Source organism: Haematobia irritans, chromosome 3, assembly GCF_050003625.1.
Source record: "Haematobia irritans isolate KBUSLIRL chromosome 3, ASM5000362v1, whole genome shotgun sequence".
NCBI lineage: Eukaryota > Metazoa > Arthropoda > Insecta > Diptera > Muscidae > Haematobia > Haematobia irritans.
In genome coordinates this window covers 83,322,782-83,338,927 of record NC_134399.1, presented here as the reverse complement: position 1 = coordinate 83,338,927, position 16,146 = coordinate 83,322,782, and the positions used below count along the sequence as shown (strand labels likewise).

Here is a 16,146-nt window from a genome sequence, read left to right as displayed (position 1 = left end):
TATATAATTTTCTCTCGTTTTTTAGTTCATTTAACTAACGTACGCATAAAATTATTAGAGTAAAAGAAGCTTTCTCCAATCATGCTAACTCCATGAACTAAAATAGAGTTAAATTAGCTGCAGTGAAATAAATGGTTCACTTTTTTTGAGTGTATGTATTTAATCTGACTCCTTTGTCTAACATATATCCCGTATGGACTAACTTACAAGACGACATTTACACTAATGATTTTGGTATTGATTCCGAGCCAAAGAAGTGGAGGATTGAAGTAAGGACAAATTTGGAAACAAATTATAATTTGTTCATTTATCAGCTTTTTTCTTCATATACTATCAGAGTCCCTTAAAATCATTTTAACGACAACTTAAATGTTCAAATTTGGACACGACTACAAGTAGAAAACAAGTAAGGAAAGTCTAAAGTCTAGCGGGGCCGACTATATTATACCCTGCACCAATTTGTAGATCTAAATTTTCGATACCATATCACATCCGTCAAATGTATTGGGGGCTATAAGTAATGGTTGTCCCAAATACATACATTTAAATATCACTCGATCTGCACAGAATTTGATAGACTTCTACAAAATCTATAGACTCAAAATTTAAGTCGGCTAATGCACTAGGGTAGAACACAATGTTAGTAAAAAATATGGCAAACATTTAAATCTGAAGCAATTTTAAGGGAACTTCGCAAAGTTTATTTATGATTTATCGCTCGATATATATGTATTAGAAGTTTAGGAAAATCAGAGTAATTTTTACAACTTTTCGACTAAGCAGTGGCGATTTTACAAGGAAAATGTTGGTATTTTGACCATTTTTGTCGAAATCGGAAAAACATATATATGGGAGCTATATCTAAATCTGAACCGATTTCAACCAAATTTGGCACGCATAGCAACAATGCTAATTCTACTCCCTGTGCAAAATTTTAACTAAATCTGAGTTAAAAATTGGCCTCTGTGGTCATATGAGTGTCAATCGGGCGAAAGCTATATATGGGAGATATATCTAAATCTGAACCGATTTCAACCAAATTTGGCACGCATAGCTACAATGCTAATTCTACTCCCTGTACAAAATTTCAACTAAATCGGAGTTAAAAATTGGCTCTGTGGTCATATGAGTGTAAATCGGGCGAAAGCTATATATGGGAGCTATATATAAATCTAAACCGATTTCAATCAAATTTGGCACGCATAGCTACAATGCTAAATCTACTCCCTGTTCAAAATTTCAACCAAATTGGGCCAAAACTCTGGCTTCTAGGACCATATTAGTCCATGTCGGGCGAAAGATATATATGGGACCTATATCTAAATCTGAACCGATTTCAATCAAATTTGGCACACTTGACTATACTACTAATTGTACTCCTAGTGCAAAATTTCAATCAAATTCGGCCAAAAATCTGGCTTCTGGGGTCATATAAGTCAATATCGGGCGAAAGATATATATGGACGCTATATCTAAATCTGAACCGATTTCAATAAAAATTTGGCACACTTGACTATACGACTAATTGTTATGTTTGTACAAAATTTCAAGCAAATCGGTATACAACTCTAGCTGATGGGTCCATATTAGTGCATATCGTGCGAAAGATATATATGGGAGCTATATCTAAATCTGAGCCGATTTCTTCCAAAATCAATAGGGTTCTATTCTGACCCAAATTAGGAACATGTGCCAAATTTGAAGGCGATTGGACTTAAATTGCGACCCAGACTTTGATCACAAAAATGTGTTCACAGACAGACGGACGGACGGATGGACGGACGGACGGACAGACGGACATGATTATATCGACTCAGGGACCCACCCTGAGCATTATTGCCAAAGACACCATGTGTCTATCTCGTCTCCTTCTGGGTGTTACAAACATATGCACTAACTTATAATACCCTGTTCCACAGTGTGGCGCAGGGTATAAAAAGTCTTTAAAATAAAGTGTTGAAGAAAATTCCCTATTTTTATACACTTTTTTGATTTGTAGTCAAGATGGACAAACTTAATAAATTTAAAGACAATTTCATTAATTTTGTAGAATTTTTAAGAATTATTAAAGCCAAGGTGACCTTAGTCAAACAAAAATTTCTTTCATTTTGAGAGACGCAATTTTAAGTCGAATCACTTAACCGTAAGGACAAAAAAACTTCATTGACATGTTTATCGAATTTTGGATAAGGAAAAACACTTTATATCAGAGTAATGCGTCTTCTATGCTAAACAAAATTCGGATTCGTATTTTAAGGGCATTAAATCTTTGGCCTCAGGACAATATTTTTTTTAAGTGCAATGAAATTTTCCGTTTGTTAGGTATGTCTCAAACATTTCATGAAGTAAACGTGAGTATAAAATTCAATGATCGTACACATAAGTTCAATATGAACTAACGCAAAAAAAAATTTTCGTACGATTCCCAAAAATAGTAAGAATGAATTAAAGTATGGATAAAATTGTCATTATTTGGCGCCAATGATTTTGTTATTTACTTTTAGTTCATTTTTTCATCTATGAGCGGGTATAATTTCGTTAGTTTTATTTAATAAGTATACCAGGACATTAAAATTTCCTGGCTTTTGTGACGCTTTGCGCAAATCTCAAAATGAGGAGTACAATTTATCTAGATTTTCGCACGAAGTAATTCGTTCTTGCTACAAAACAGTTTACGTTTTTTCTGTGTATAAAGACCAAATCTTTGGAGCCGGGCATGCATTTTTTCAATGATATGATATGAGATATTCCAGTTCAACTGCATCGCGCGCTCCTTATCGAAAATTGCGTTGAGCGACGAAGCTCAATTTTGGCTCAATGGGTAAGTAAATGGGCAGAATTGTCCATTTTGGAGTGCACTAAAAAAGCATGCCCAGTTTACGACACAATTCTCTTTTAAATTTGAGTTTTACGTACTTGATTTAAGGACATATTGTCAAGTTTTAAGCGGGAGGACTGCACTATCGATTAAAATAAAGATATTATGCATTTTTCTGATTTTTCTTTTTTATTTTCCTATTACTCTTAAAAATTCACCCTTAATTTAAGGTATTTGAAAGTCTGTACATATCATCATTCACACTTTCATCTAGTCATGCATAAACAATGTCTATCATTTACCATTGCATGCATCTATCGTTGCATTAGTTCTATTCACAAAATGTTCAATTGTTGATTTGTCCACATTCAGGCTATTGGTCAAAGGTAGTCATTCAACACTTGTCTCTATCACCGCACAGCAGTAGTGGTAGTGGTAGTCGAGCAACCACCGCAATTAGCCATGTTATTGTTCCCAGTGACGAACATGTTTTGAATACGATGGCGATAGTGATGGCAATGATAATAATGATGATGAGGATGACGGCAATGATGATGGTCATGTTCGTCGTTGAGTTATTTAGTCATTCATTCAGTCATTCGAATGACCATTCCTTTGAGTCGTTGATTTCCGACAATTGTTCGTTCGATATGTCGAATGAGTAATGAAGAGACAAATGATTGCTGATGTTACGTATACGACATGGTTTACCCATGCTGTATATGGGAGAGTAAGTAATCATATGAGTTATAGAGTTTACCAAGGGTTTTTAATAAAGTTCATATTGATGTTTGCATTATAAATTTTTAATTATTACTAAAGCATGGTGTATGCGTTTTTTAATGTTAACGAATATGTATACGCTGAATAAGGATATTAATATTTGGCCTCTACGTTAAAACGACCCAGCAAAAAAATCGTCGCCAAAAAGCAGTGAAAATATTCTTTTTGAATCCGGAAGAGGTGCAAAATTGGCACAGAAGCGATACATTTAACATGGGCTTGTCATAGGACTGAGGTTCACCATGATGAACTGAATTTGCATCACTTCTTAAGGTGTGATCTGAATTAAGTATTTTGGATGTAAATTAAAAAAAAAAAAACAAGTAAGGAAAGTCTAAAGTCGGGCGGGGCCGACTATATTATACCCTGCACCACTTTGTACATCTAAATTTTCGATACCATATCACATCCTTCAAATGTTTTGGGGGCTATATATAAAGGTTTTTCCCAAATACGTACATTTAAATATCACTCGATCTGGACAGAATATGATAGACTTCTACAAAATCTATAGACTCAAAATTTAAGTCGGCTAATGCACTAGGTTGGAACACAATGTTAGTAAACAAAAACCGATTTCAACCAAATTGGGCACGCATAGCTACAATGCTAATTCTACTCCCTGTGCAAAATTTCAACTAAATCGGAGTAAAAAATTGGCCTCTGTGGTCATATGAGTGTAAATCGGGAGAAAGCTATATATGGGAGCTATATATAAATTTTAACCGATTTCAATCAAATTTGGCATGCATAGCTACAATACTAAATCTACTTTCTGTGCAAAATTTCAACCAAATTGGGCCAAAACTCTGGCTATTAGAACCATATTAGTCCATATCGGGCGAAAGATATATATGGGAGCTATATCTAAATCTGAACCGATTTCAATCAAATTTTGCACACTTAACTGCACTACTAATTGTACTCCTAGTGCAAAATTTCAACCAAATTCGGCCAAAAATCTGGCTTCTAGGGTCATATAAGTCCATATCAAGCAAATCGGTATAAAACTGTGGCTGCTGGGTCCATATTAGTGCATATCGGGCGAAAGATATATATGGGAACTATATCTAAATCTGAACCGATTTAAACCAAATTTGACACGCATAGCTACAATGCTAAATCTACTCCCTGTGCAAAATTTCAACCCAATTGGGCCAAAACTCTGGCTTTTAGGACCATATTAGGACCATATTATATATATATATATATATATATATATATATATATATATATATATATATATATATATATATATATATATATATATATATATATATATATATATATATATATATATATATATATATATATATATATATATATATATATATATATATATATATATATATATATATATATATATATATATATATATATATATATATATATATATATATATATATATATATATATATATATATATATATATATATATATATATATATATGGGAACTATATCTAAATCTGAACCGATTTCTTCCAAAATCAATAGGATTCTATTCTGACCAAAATTAGGAACATGTGCCAAATTTGAAGGCGATTGGACTTAAATTGCGACCTAGACTTTGATCACAAAAATGTGTTCACAGACGGACAGACGGACATTGTTATATCGACTTAGGGACCCACCCTGAGCATTATTGCCAAAGACACCATGTGTCTATCTCCTCTCCTTCTGGGTGTTACAAACATATGTACTAACTTATAATACCCTGTTCCACAGTGTGGTGCAGGGTATAAAAATCATATTTTGGTAAATATATAATTTCTATTATTTTTGTGCAAAGACATCGCTAAATTTACTCAGAATTTAGTTCTAAGACGATCGGTATACTAAATAATGGGTCCCAGATTGGTTCTTCTTTGTGTTACACGCAAATGCACAAAGTTATTATACCTTGTACCACAGTAGTGGTGAAGGGCATAAATGTTGAGTTTTGCAAAACTGCAATCTAAAGGTCTTTGCCCAATGATATGTTAAATACTTCTTTAATTATTAACTGTTATACATGCTGTGTACTTATTTTTATCACATATTATTATATTATGGTTAGCATACCCGCCTTGCATACACAAGGTCGTGGGTTCGAGTCCTGTTTCGACCGGACACCAAAAAATTTTTCAGCGGTGCATTATCCCACCTCAGTAATGCTGCTGACATTTCTGAGGGTTTCAAAGCTTCTCTAAGTGGTTTCACTGCAATGTGGAACGCCGGTCGGACTCGGCTTGGTTTTAACAACGTTTAGTGGAAATCTCAATTTTCGTAAGAGTTAGTTTATTCTTCCTATAAAACAGTTTGCTTTTTTCGGTGTATAACTGGGTCATGATGAAATTCTGAGTCGATCTTGCGATGGCCATCCGTCTGTTGAAATCACGCTTTCGACCTGAAACTTGGTGCAAACCATTGATGACTGAAAATAAGTTATATGGTCGATGAAACAAAAATATACCATTTTCCATCTGATGCAAAAGAACATTACTAGTAAGGACATCAGAATATTACAGGTAATGACCTGGTAATGACAAAGTCTCCAAAAACATCACGTCAAGCAAACCGTTAAAGATGGAAGGATAAGCCTCATGGTTTGGGAATAGTGGCACAGTTGGCCGCTGGTTAATAATAAGGAATCATGGAAAATGAGACTACCTTGATATATTGCAAATAAAATTTGCCTATGTTAGTGGAGATTTGCGCCTACTTTGAGGAGCAAGATGTTTTTAAACAAGACGGCTAACCCAAGCATCCCTACAAAATAGTAAAGAAATGGTTACCGGAGAACAGTTTTCAAATGCTCACATGTCCGCCACAAAGTCCCGATCTCCATCCCATTGAACATTTATGGTCTCTGAAAAAAAGGCGCTGGAGATTACAGAAAAGAGCACCGAAAATAGCGTTGAGCTCTAGAGTTAAGTTCAGCATAATTAGCCAAATATTCCAAAAGAAATATGTATGTCAAGATGAGTTAAACCCGTTATTAGAAACAAAGGACTATGGGCTAAATACTACAACATTTTATTTTAACGTATTATGAGAAAAGTACAAAACTGGATGCAGATTTATTTGTATTTTACTTTAATAAATTCAGTGGTATAGGTATATAATTTATCTTAATATAGAGTTTTCTTCACACAGAAAACAAATTTGTTGTGTCAACCAATTTTTTTGCCAACCATATTATTTGGTTCCATCTACTACCAGAATTTAACCTACATTATTTATTACTACAACCAATTGAAATTGGATATCACGACTATTCCATTTTTTAGTTAGTTAGGTCAACCAACAATTGTCTGGCGTAGCAGTCTGTCGGATTATTATAACAACCAATATTTTAAAATTCACTTTACACCAAAAATTAAATGCATTCAATTTTTCGTTAATATATTTATTGTTTATTTACAACTACTTGTTGAAATTAGTGGGTTTACCAATTCTATTTCGTCAGGCTATAATAATTTTAATTTGCGCGTTTACATCTTGGTTCCATGTTGAATTCTCTGATCTGGTTTGATTCACATCCTGAGTTGGTAAGTGTTCTCCTGCCGAACATTTACCTGTATTTTCATTTATAATTATTCGTATTTTCTAGAATAATAAGCTTCAACTAAAGGAAGTGACGTTGTCGACTGTTCCTATTATCACATTTGGATTTATGCAGGTCATACGATGATAGGTGAACTGGAATGCAATAATTAGATTATATCACAGATGTTTTGAACAATTATTTTTCCTACCCTTTTTATAAATATTAATAAGTTCAGTTTGAAACGGACACCGAGATATCAACATTGACGTAGGAAAGCGGTCATCTTATAGCTGTTGTTTATAAGTTGGACTCACAATGACAGATTTAGGCAGTTTGGATTAAACTGTAACGTTTTCAAAGACATTACCTTTGGTACAGAAGATACTATCTAATGGATTGTCCTTGGAGCCTTTTGGAATATTTGGTCATAGCGATGGCTTACGTGCTTTCTAGCTGTGCGCAAACTCATGGCTTTTCCATAAATGCCAAACTTTTTCAAACAACAAACTATTTGGAATTTTTTTTCTCTTGCCTTAAAAATATTTTTAGAAATGTCACTTTTTCCAAATACATGTTGCAGCAACATGTCCTATTAATAATTACCAAATTCGTTACCACAACCAATTTATTTATTATACAAACTTTCTGTTGGTTTTGGATACGCTTTGAAAAATATAAATCTGTTAACACAATAGTATGGAACAAAAATAAATTAGTTTTTAATTAATAAATTTATAACAATCAATATTTGGTCGTGAGTACTAGCATTTGACTGTATTGATATTTTATTGGTTATACCAACCATTAAATAAAATAAATAACTGAGATATGATTCACATAACTAAAACTAATGCGTCTCAACTACCTTTTTATTGACGTGATCGAACAACCCTTTCTCTGGGTGTTGTCAAGAAATAAAGTGTAAATGAAATAAATTTTGAAGTAGTTGGACTCAAACGACGTATTTTATTAAGCAAACATGTATTGGGCATTATAGGACCACATTGACGTATGGCCTCTATATAAACCGACCCCTATATTCGACTTGCAGGCCTCTTAGGGAAGCAAATTTCATCCGATCCGGTAGAGTCTTGGTATTTAGTGTATGGCCTCTAACATCCACGCAAAAGTTGGTCCATATCGGTCCATAGTTATATATAGCCGCCATATGAATCAATCCCCAGGTTTGACTTGCGTAGCCTCTTAAAGGAGAATATTTCATCCGATCCGGTTGAAATTTGGTACGTACTGTTAGTCTATGCTCATGAAAAATTGTTCCAAGTCGGATTTCAGTGCCTCTTGGCGAAGCAAGTGTCGTCTGAACAGGTTGAAATTTGGCTTGCTGTGTTAGTATCTTATATGGTCTCTAATAACCATTCAAAAATTGGTCCGTATCAGTCCATAATTACATAACAGGTTGGCTGATAAGTCCCCGGTCTCACACATAGATTGCTTCGCTAGTATTAAATACATATTATTTTTATATAGTACCAACCTTCAAATGATTCGTGTCAAAATTTGACGTCTGTAAGTCAATTAGTTTGTGAGATAGAGCGTCTTTTGTAAAGCAACTTTTGTTATTGTGAAAAGAATTGAAAAAAAGGAATTTCGTGTTTTGATAAAATACTGTTTTCTGAAGGGAAAAAATACGGTGGAAGCAAAAACTTGACTTGATAATGAGTTTCCGGACTCTGTCCCAGGGAAATCAACAATAATTGATGCAAAATTCTAGCGTGGTGAAAACACGGACGGTGAACGCAGTGGACGCCCGAAAGAGGTGGTTACCGACGAAAACATCAAAAAAATCCACAAAATGATTTTGAATGACCGTAAAATGAAGTTGATCGAAATAGCAGAGGCCTTAAAGATATCAAAGGAACGTGTTGGTCATATCATTCATCAATATGTGGATATGCGGAAGCTCTTTGCAAAATGGGTGCCGCGCGAGCTCACATTTGACCAAAAACAACAACGTGTTGATGATTCTGAGCGGTGTTTGCAGCTGTTAACTCGTAATACACCCGAGTTTTTTCGTCGATATGTGACAATGGATGAAACATGGCTCCATCACTACACTCCTGAATCCAATCGACAGTCGGCTGAGTGGACAGCGACCGGTGAACCGTCTCCGAAGCGTGGAAAGACTCAAAAGTCCGCTGGCAAAGTATTGGCCTCTGTTTTTTTGGGATGCGCATGGAATAATTTTTATCGATTATCTTGAGAAATGAAAAACCATCAACAGTGACTATTATATGGCATTATTGGAGCGTTTGAAGGTCGAAATCGCGGCAAAACGGCCACATATGAAGAAGAAATAAGTGTTCTTCCACCAAGACAACTCACCGTGCCACAAGTCATTGAGAACGATGGCAAAAATTCATGAATTGGGTTTCGAATTGCTTCCCCACCCACCGTATTCACCAGGTCTGGCCCTAGTGACTTTTTCTTGTTCTCAGACTTCAAAAGGATGCTCGCAGGAAAAAAAATTTTGGCTGCAATGAAGAGGTGATCGCCGAAACTGAGGCCTATTTTGAGGCAAAACCGAAGGAGTACTACCAACATGGTATCAAAAAATTGGAAGGTCGTTATAATCGTTGTATCGCTCATGAAGGGAACTATGTTGAATAATAAAAACGAATTTTGACAAAAAAATGTGTTTTTCTTTGTTAGACCGGGGACTTATCAGCCAACCTGTTATAGCCTCCATGTAAATAGATTGGTATGTAATGTTAATATATGGCCTCTAACTACCTTGTAAAAATTAGTCCATAACGGACCCTTAATTCTATAAACCGATCCCCAGATTTATTCTTGAGTAAATCCTAAATATGCAAATTTTATCAGATACTGCTAAAATTTTGTTCTAATCGCGCAAAAATTCATATAGGTTATATATAGCCTCCACATAATAAATATTTCACTTTTGGCTTTCTAATTACCGCGCAAAAATTGGTTGATAGCAGTTCGTAATTATTTATAGAAACCTCTGTATATACCCGACAATAACAGAGTTGGATTATATAGGTATTCAATCGGCCTTTGTTGACATAGACTCCATATGGATTAACTTACTATTTAGGAAACAATGTTATAAAGTTTTAAGTTACCTTGCCATCGGAAAGTGTTACCACAACCCAAGTAATTCGATTGTGCATTTCAGCCTTTTGTAGAAGTTTCTACGCAATCCATGATGGAGGGACATAATACTCGGCCAGGCCGAACTTACGGCCATAGATACTTGTCCATATTAATAACTTTCCCACACACAAAATATGCACAAATGTTTCAAAATCAATTTACAATTTCATAGCAACATGTGTCGTGAATCGATGGAATCTAATTTTTGGAAAATGTAGATTTTATAGTGGAAATACGAAATGGGACATATATGTATATCCCATTCGTTCTCAAAAGTTGAAATAAAATTACAAAAAAATCATAAGATTCTTTAAAGTTAATTTTAAATAGATTAATTGCATAACAAGTTAAGTGAATTAACGACACTAACACAAAAAATAGATTCCAACTTACAACTTCATATATGTATCTCACTAATCAAACAATAACATAATTGAAAATTGATTTTTAACCAAAAACAAATCTTGACGTGGTACACCTTGTTGTTAAGTTGTTCAAGTTTTTTTATTCAATGCAAACTCTTTTCGTTCAAATTTGGCAATCAGTCAGCTTGCAACCTTATTCAATTCTGGATAATATTTTTATAACATTTCACTTCATTCCTTGTTTACCCAGACTTTTAACATATTCACTTCCTACCGTACCCTGTGCTATTGATGATGGCTATTGAAAATGATCAGAGAACTATGTACATTTACCATTTGCATGGACCCATACAGGTATGAAAGGATAGTCATCAGTCCAGTTACTCATACACTCGTTGTCCAAGTTGAATTACAGATATGCACTCCCTTTAAATTGTTAATTGAATATGCAATCACTTGCATATGCTTGAGTAAACGAAACGAATTGAAACGAAGCGAACTATGCTTCTTGATAGGTAAACGATATTAAGGGGCTCTCATGCTTCACTTAACATACAGAGTAACCATACACCACCATACGAACGGGTTGGTTTGTGGGGAAAGATGTGTGTATGTGGGAGAGTAAGATACTGATGTTGATATTTTTAAGTATATATTTATGTACAACATGCATATCGTAATATTATTACAATTTAAAGACAACCGTAAGAGCAAGGCTTACATGTATGCATATTTGTATGTAAAAATTCTTGGAACAACCCTTCAAACAATTGGGATTGTATTTCATCTCCCAAAAGGCCACTACATGCAAAGAAAAAAAAACAAACGTTTGGAAAACACGTATCGAAAACGTTTTTCTTTTGTTACGGTTTGTTGAATTTCTTTGAAAAATTTTTTGTTTGCAAAATTTTTATTTTTGCAATAAAAAATATATTTTGGATATTAATCGCAGTCCATTTCGTTTATATGAAGCACTGTTTTTTCTGACTTTAACGGCCATTTGCATGTAGCTTCGTTAGGCTTTAACTTCCAGTTAACAGACACGTCTACAGGTCGTGTAATTTGGCCTAACTCTTGGGCATTGCCCAAATTTATAACTTCAGTCGATAACTCCTGTCCACTGGGCCCTGAAGTAGAGGTGTGCACGTGACACGAAATTGTCGTGACTCACGAAAATGTTCGTGATTCGTCCGTGAGTCACTCTCATGACAACAGCGTGAGTGTGTGTGAGCGTGATTAACAAACCAAAATGTCGTGCGTGAGTCACGAATATAATATCTTCGTGAGTGTGGGTGAGTAACGAATTACACTCACGAAAATATTCGTGCTCACCAGCATAAAACCCTTAAGAGTTAAATTCAATTACAATTTTAGTGACACCTGGAATGTTAAGAGTTTAATAACACTCTCGATTTTAATAATGCTCATGTTTTCAGACACTTCGGTAAGGTAAATTAATTATAAAATTATTCGTGTCAGGATATTTTTCGTGAGTCACGATATGTTTCGTGAATTACTGTATTTTTTCGTGAGTCACAACGTTTTCGTGCGTGAGTATGATTTTTCAGTCGTTAGGGTGCGTGACCGTGAGTAAACCATTACTCACGTGCACACCTCTACCCTGAAGTTAGCAACCCAGAGGATGATCTTGAATTTCGCTGCATGGAGGTTTAATTTACCACCATATTTGAAAGTCGTAATAAGTACTTAAACACGTCCGTTCAGTTCGACGTTTGAGTGACGAAGGATGGACCAAGACGTATTTATATTGAACATTGCCACATCTAGCCCAGACCAAGGACGTGTATGTTATGGCTTTCATGATATCCATATGAAGGCATACAAAAGCGATCAGGCAATGGATTCCGAAACGGACAAGCCTCCGTTAGAGTCAGAAGTGAAAAAAGCTCTTCACAAGGAGTTGTATTTTTAAGAAAGTGACCAACTAATGTTGTGCTTCTGTTAAATAAAGTTTCTTTACCTTGACTCGTGGACGCCCAAAAATGCTTAAGCCATCAGTGCACAACGTATGTGCGATAATTGACTGTTGATGATAACATGGTCCGCGAATCGATTGTCGGTCCAGGCGAAAGATAAAATTTAAAAAATTTTGTACAATCAAATAAAAAAAAAAACTTTTTTAGTTAGTCCTTTTTAAATTGTTTCTACATCTTGTACAAGAATCAACGTTTATCACAAAAAGTATGTGCTTTCCTTCCAAACAAACTTCCTTACAGCGAAAAGCAAAATGGGAAACGATATTTGTTCGTCTCAAATTTCATTTGGAAGGAAAGAATTATTTTTTGTGTATATCAATGAGGTGATTTCGTTTCGATTTTTCGATTTCGATTTTGTTCGTGTTTCAAACACGGCGAAATGTCGTCATTTCCCATAGCCGAATAATTTCGTCTTTTCTTTATTTTATAAAAGTCAAAAGGTCATCCATTCTAGATTTTCAAAAAGTGGAATGGTCGAAATTTCGACATTGTGAATTCATATTGCAATCCCTAGTGTAAACATTACCCATTCTAATGTACACTTCTCTGTTCACTTCCTTATTTCGATGTATGCATTTATGCATGACTGACGTATGAGTTTTAAGTCAATTTACAAGATTGATGACATGTTGAAACTAATTGAATATTCAAATCGTCACATCATAAGAAACGAATATGCATTTTTATTTATTGTTTACATAATAATAGACATACGTCTATAATCATAGTACATGCAAATATGAATAAACATTCAATGTTCGAATAGAAAAATAGATAAGATATAAAACTGCCTATATACAACTTACAATAGTTTACAATTTTAGAAGTTAATCTAGCTTCCTTTGCTTCTATTCTTTACTAAAGGGAATTTGTATGAAATTTTAATGGTTCCGCTGGGAGACAAATACATTTACAATATCTCTTATTTGAATAAACTTCAAGGACAGAAATTGATGAGGTTTGTCAATTAACTGATAGAGAGATTGAGTGAATCATAAGAATTTTGAAACACAACTACTTTGATAAAAACGGTTAAAAACGTAATTTTGAAAGGAAAATTAAATTCTATTGTAAAAACAAGTGAGTAAAATAGAAGTCGATCGGGGCCGTCTATATCATACCCTAATTCACTCCTACTGAATTAGAAAACATAAGCATTTGTGGGTTATCATTGATATAGGTTTGGGAGATAAACCGCATTTCCATATTTAAGAACATTATGGGGTACATGTTTATTAGAGTTTTATAACAATCTGAACAGAAATATGTCATATTAGAAGCTATAGTTGATTTTGCGATCAGAGAGTTGCCACTAATACAAGTATTGATTCCATTATTAAAAAAAGAGGAAATCGCTCAACTAGTTTGGGTAATAAATCCAAATTTGTGAAAATCGGTAAATATATTTATGTAAAAGTTACAGATATGATAGGCTAATACATCAAAATTTGAAATTTGAGTAACACTGGTTAATAAATAAGAGGACAAATTTGGGAAAATCGAGCTATGGATATATATGGGAGCTATATCTAAATATGAACCAATTTTGATAATATTTTGCAGATTTAATTGATACCACAGAAGGTTACCTTGTGCTAAATTTGAGTGAGGTAGGGTAATAAATAAGGCTATTTTGTTTCAAAATAGGGCAAATTTTTTAAGATCGGGCGATACATATATATGGCAGTCATATCTAAATCTGAATTGATTTAGATGAAATTAAGAAGGTTTGGTTGATACCACAAAAAAGGTTACCATTTAAGTAAGATTGGGTAATAAATAATAGTTTTATGGGGAGGTGGTATTGTACAAAGGATACTCTGTTACCAGTGAGTTATGGCTTCGGGGGGTTTCCTTAACCCATGAGTAGTAAAGTTGTGATATCCTCTGTCTAGAGCTCGACTGCAGCTTTTTCAGTTTCTGCCTCTGTCTGCAACATTTTAATCATAGTGATAGCCTGAACCAATTTTGATAATATTTTGCAGATTTAATTGATACCACAGAAGGTTACCTTGTGCTAAATTTGAGTGAGGTAGGGTAATAAATAAGGCTATTTTGTTTCAAAATAGGACAAATTTTTTAAGATCGGGCGATACATATATATGGGAGTCATATCTAAATCTGAATTGATTTAGATGAAATTAAGAAGGTTGGTTGATACCACAAAAAAGGTTACCATTTAAGTAAGATTGGGTAATAAATAATGGTTTTATGGGGAGGTGGTATTGCACAAAGGATACTCTGTTACCAGTGAGTTATGGTTTCGGGGGGTTTCCTTAACCCATGAGTAGTAAAGTTGTGATATCCTCTGTCTAGAGCTCGACTGCAGCTCTTTCAGTTTCTGCCTCTGTCTGCAACATTTTAATCATAATGATAGCCTTGAATCAACACCCATCAGCCATGATCCCAAACCCACCATGGGTGGATGGAATGCCGTCGTGTATGCTTCACAATGGTGACATTCAACGGGTAGATAACTCTTAGGGCTATTGCAATATTACGAGTATAAAATACAATCGCTATGGAAATTGTTAGAGAAACACAATCAGATGTATGGAAATTGATATCAGGCAATTTGTTCCTCTTGAAATGCTAGCTGGCTACACGCAAGGGGAAATTTGGGGAAATCGGGCGATACATATATATGGGAGCTATAGCTAACTCTGAACCGATTTGGATGATATATGGTAGATTTGGTTGATACCGCAGAAGGCTACCTTTTGCTAAATTGAAGTAAGATCGGGTTTTATGGCCAAATTTGGGAAAATCGGGCGATACATATATATGGGAGCTATATCTAAATCTGAACCGATTTCAATGAAATTTTGCAGACTTGAAGGGTGATGAAAAAGATTACCTTGTGTCAACTTTGACAATGATCGGTTGATAAAAAAGTGCAACGTGACCCCCAAATTCAATAGTGTTCGTTCTTGTGCCCTAAAAACACGCTGTATCAAATTTCATCCAAATCGGTTAATAATTGCGACCAGAAACCTGCGAACAACAAACACATGGACAGACGGACGGGCACCAAGCGCTAGATCGACTCAGGAGGTGATTCTGAGTCGATCGGTATATATTTTATGGGGTCTAAAATCAATTTGTCTGGTAGGTACATTTTTTGGCAGATCAAAGTTATTATACCCTGACCACTATGTGGTTTGGGGTATAACAAGTACGGAAAGTCTAAAGTCGTGCCGGGTCGACTATATTATCTTACATTATCCTGCACCACTTTGTAGGTCTATATGTTCGATGCCATCTCAAATCCTTCAAATTTGCTGGGTGCGATATATAAAGGTGTATGTCCGGATATACAGTATGTCAAGAAAGTCTTTTGACATTGCCAAATATTTCAAATTCCAGAAATGATTGAAATATTAAATATTTTATTTTTTTGCAGCAATGCTGTGTACGTATGTGTACTTTGCAAAATACATAATAAAATATTTTTTTAAATTTCATTATATTTAATTTTGGAACAAAACATAATTTTTAACCTATTGTCAAAACAC

At 34.5% G+C, this 16,146-nt stretch overlaps 1 long non-coding RNA gene across 1 annotated transcript; it reads right to left on the bottom strand.

The window, feature by feature from the left end:
- Nucleotides 1-6,974: 6,974 nt before the first annotated feature.
- On the bottom strand, nt 6,975-7,646 carry LOC142231640 (uncharacterized). The gene is made up of 2 exons (XR_012720848.1): nt 7,340-7,646; nt 6,975-7,283 (listed from the first exon to the last, which is right to left on the bottom strand). It is a non-coding gene; the product is annotated as an uncharacterized LOC142231640 (long non-coding RNA).
- Nucleotides 7,647-16,146: the final 8,500 nt, after the last annotated feature.